Below are 4,197 nucleotides of genomic sequence, written 5' to 3'. Positions count from 1 at the left end.
TCAGCGAAGGAAAGCAGTGCGAGGAAAGCAGCAGCACAGGAGCTGTTCCTTCCAGTAGGCTGGAGACCAAGGGCTGGTTGCTTTGGTATGGCAGCAGCGGGCTCTGGTGGAGAAATGAGGCACTGTGCACACATGGCCAGCAGCTGGCAAGGACTCCTGAGCAGCTGGGAGCAATCCTTGATACTGTGACTGCTTTGAAAGAGGCCAAAAACCTCTGCTGCCCTGGGGGGGAGTTGGCAAGGCTGTATGTGAATGTCCCACGAGGCTCCTATTCAGCTACTATTGTTCTGCACCTGGGTCCTTTTCACAGGTGTCTATGGAGCTGATGGTGCTAAGCCCACAGGAAAATCCAGGTACTTCACCCAGTGGCCACCATAGGGCTGAAAATGTGTATGTGGGCTTTAGAGAGGAGCTTTCAAAGATGCCTCCCTCCCCTTTTGTCCTAATTACAGTGCTACCCTCACAAACAGAGCAAGTAGGTTTGTTCAGGAAAGGTGATCTGCACAGGGCATTTGAAAGGACTTTTTTTTTTGCTTGTTTGTGCCAGTTCAAGAAGGCCTTGTTGTTTTCGGCTCTATCCGGTGAGGCATTGCACAAACCACATGGAGGGATCAGCAAAGGGTGGGAGGAGGAGTGTTGCCCCCATGTTGCCAGGAGGCTCAGAGAAACTAAGAAATTTGCCCAAAGTCACACAAAAAGTCTGTAGCAGAGCTGTAACCATGAGTCACCCTCGCTCCCCGTTTGGTTGGCTGCCCTGCATTTCCCTAAACAAGATTTTCTCAGCAATATCTTTTACTGGAACAATGGCGTAGGTGGGAAAGCTGGCTGACAAACATTAAGCCACACAACAGGCCCTTCCTCAGTTCTGAAAAGGAAGCAGAGACAGCTTAAGCTACATAGGGGAAGTCCTTTTTTACATGACTATTTTCATTTGCATAGTCGAATTAAAAAAAGCCATTATTCTATCTGGTACATAGGTCAGGCTGTCTCCGCTTCCTTCTCCAACCGAAGCAAGGGTGTGCTGTGCCCCAAAACTTGTCTACCACCTCCCTCAGCTCTAAAGTGGGTCTCTTAAAAGATATAATTGAAGAAGCATTGATTTTCTGGACCATTTACCACACTCAGACTCTCCTACAACATAGAAGATAATGCATTTCCTTGACATTATTATTACTACTGACCCTGTTGAGGCATATTGTAAGCAGATCATTCCCCCACCTTTCTTACCAAGGAAAGTCAGATCTGGGTTCAGGGTTTCCCACCAGTTTATTTTACATAAGGCAACTTTGTCCCCACAATAAACAAAACCCATATCTTCTGTCTTCTGTCAAACTTTGAGAGGGACAATCCAGAACCGCTCTCAGCACCATAGCTCCTCTCTTCTCACCCCCTCCACTCTGCTCCTGGAGCTCCTGACCCTCTCTGTGGCTCCACCCTCATTTACTAATCACCAGTTGCAGCTGGCTCCCACCCTGGGAGTGAGGCAGACTATTAACTACCTGCAGTTTGGGTTTCAACCCCTGAAGGCTGAACACCTCCGTGCGTGCATCTTTCTGATTGTGCTAGAAGTTCCTTTGGAGATCTGAGGGCGCACTGGGAGGTTTCTCATCTTGCCACCAGAAGGGTGGGGAGGTGAAGTCTTCTGCAAAGACTTCCTTGCACCCACGCAGGTGTCCGACATTTCTTATAGCCAAAATTAGCAGCTAAAGAAAATCAAGTTTCAAACATCCTGGGTACATCCCGACATGCAGGGGCATGTGCTTGCAGCGGCAAAAATAGTAGCAGCACAAATTTGTGCTGCTGCTTTTTGCTGCAGAGCATGACTCTGCATGTGCACTTTGATGAGGCACCAATTGTCCTGCATTGGGCAAACTGCCCTTTCCCCACTCCTCCTGGCTCCCAGTATGCTGGAGGAGCCAGGGCTCAACTAAAGGAGTGAAGACGCTCTGGCCACCAGCCGGAGTTCAGTGTTACCAAGTCTTGTGATGAAAAAAAGCGGCACTGCCTTTGAAAACAAGCCCAACCCATTTCAATGAGAAGGGTGCTTATCTACCTGCAACTCTCAAAAAATTAAAGTGACTTTTAAAAAAAAACAAGCCAAATTCCATCGTTTATAAGCGGACTTGGCAACACTGCCAAAGTGTCTCCCTGGAAGACCAAGCCTCCATGTCTGCCAGCGCATGCTCATGTTGCATGCACTGAGCCATGTTTTTTCTTGCTGTTTTTTTTTTCCTACTGGGATTTCCTGATAGCAAAATTTGTCCCCACAGACATGTTTTCATGTCACAGGGGCAAAATTCCTGTGTAAATTGCTAACATTAACAGAACCACAGGTCACATACCAGGGCCCTGTAATTAAGATATTTGATAATTATAGAGAATTAGGGGTGGAAGTGACTTTTGGAAGTCATCTAGTCCAACCCCCATAAAGAAGGAGTACCCAGATTTGAACTGGGGACCACTTGATCTGCAGTCAAATGCTCTACCACTGAGCTATACTCCCAGGTTGTAAGCCCTATGCCTTTGCACATCTACTTCTAGATGTGGCACATACATCTACCCTCAGATAAGAGGTGTGGCTGTCCTGCAGGAGGGCCCTGGATCAGAGGGGTTGGTTGCTATAAGAGTGCTGAGGTCAGACAAGAGCCAAAAGCTTAGAGAGCACTCAAACAGCAGCCTGCAGCTGCCCCCAAGTCTAAGTCCAGCTCCGTCAGTCCACAGTCCTGGCTGGGCTCTCTGGTTCCACTGTGCTCCGCTCTGCGTAGGGCTGCAGAGGATCCACATGCACATTGCTCTTTCTTCACCTTACTTCAGCCTCAAGCTTCCTCTCCCTTTTTCCCTTGCCCCCCAGCCCCTGGGGGTTTCTGAGAGTTGCTGTCCAAATTAATAGTCAGCACAGCTCCGCAGACTGTCCCCCGGTTCCTTCTGCTGTTACACACATGTCATTCACATCACACATGTGATGCCAAGAGGGAACGTGATTGTGGGGAACTCTTGGGCCCTAACACTGCAGTCAGATCTGTGTCGACAAACCTATGCTGACTTCAGTGGAGCGCTGCGCAGGTAGAAGTCCATGATGGAAGGAACTGGACCTACATCTGAGTTGAGAGAGTTCACAGCAACACAGCCACCTGCAGACAGCACATGCTCTATTTTGTGGCTGTTAAAAGAACAGCCCTCTCCCACTCCCTTTTTATCCTGCTAAGACTTTCCTGCACTGCAGGGGTGGCAGAACAGACTGAATGCAATGCAGCATATGAAAGAATGGCATTAATCCTGCAGGGGAGCTAATTTCCAGTAATAAACCCTGCCTTTATGAATATCAGACTAAATTGGCATACATAAGACAGACCCAGAAATGGCAGGTGAGCCAGCAGCCTGCTGCACTGTTAATTAGAAACCTTCAGCAGGCACAAGCCACATGAGGACTTTTGTCTAGCTGTTCCTGAAATGCAGATTACCATTTCTTTTTAATTAAGGTTCCTCATATTTCTGCACTGGATCCGAGCCTTCCTATTGTGTTGCTGAAGCCCCACTGCACTAGGCACTGTGCCCGCATATTGTTGGAGCCACGTCTTCTTTCTGGAGAGGCCCAAAGTGGGTGAAAGGGGTGTTACGTTTCTAGGTAAAAGGGTACCTAGAGAGAGAGGAAGTATGAGGGTGCTAAGATACCTTAGTGTCCAAAATCCAACCCCCACTAAAAGCCCCAGCACAAGATTTAAGGAGGTTGGCCTATCCCTCTTATCTACAAGCAGATGGAGAGACCACTTGATTGCATTCCGTGTGTGCCTGGAGAGATGGAAAATGCTAGGAGCTGACGGGGCCTTTGATAAAGTGGAGAGACCAGCAGCAGAGCAAGGGTCAAGCAGCTAGAAGCTGAGGCCACAGGCCTCATGGACTGTGATTTTTATCTGAGAGTGCGATGAGGAATTGGAACAAGCTCCCAAGGAAAGGGTTGAATCCTCCATCTCTTGGTGTTTCCAGGACAAGACTAGACATCTTTCCAGTTGTTATGCTTTAGCCAAGCATAAGTTCTTTAGTCCAACAGAGAGGTGGTGGGATGGTGTTGTGCAGCCTATGATATCTTGGAGGCTGGACTAAGTGATCCAATGGTCCTGGCTAGTCTTTTACCCTACAGACTCCACTACTTGAAATACCCCACCACAAGGACATGCCCAAGCTCCCAGCACAATGAGT

The 4,197-nt window shown here is 48.4% G+C and overlaps 1 non-coding gene across 1 annotated transcript; it reads right to left on the bottom strand.

Annotated features, from left to right (window-relative positions):
- Positions 1-2,431: 2,431 nt before the first annotated feature.
- TRNAC-GCA lies at positions 2,432-2,503 on the bottom strand. Its single transcript has one exon. It is a non-coding gene; the product is annotated as a tRNA-Cys (tRNA).
- Between the last annotated feature and the right edge of the window lie 1,694 nt (positions 2,504-4,197).

This window comes from Alligator sinensis, unplaced genomic scaffold, assembly GCF_000455745.1.
Source record: "Alligator sinensis unplaced genomic scaffold, ASM45574v1 scaffold320_1, whole genome shotgun sequence".
Taxonomy (NCBI): Eukaryota; Metazoa; Chordata; order Crocodylia; family Alligatoridae; genus Alligator; species Alligator sinensis.
Note: the sequence above shows the minus strand (reverse complement) of the source record. Positions and strands in the feature narration are given on the sequence as shown.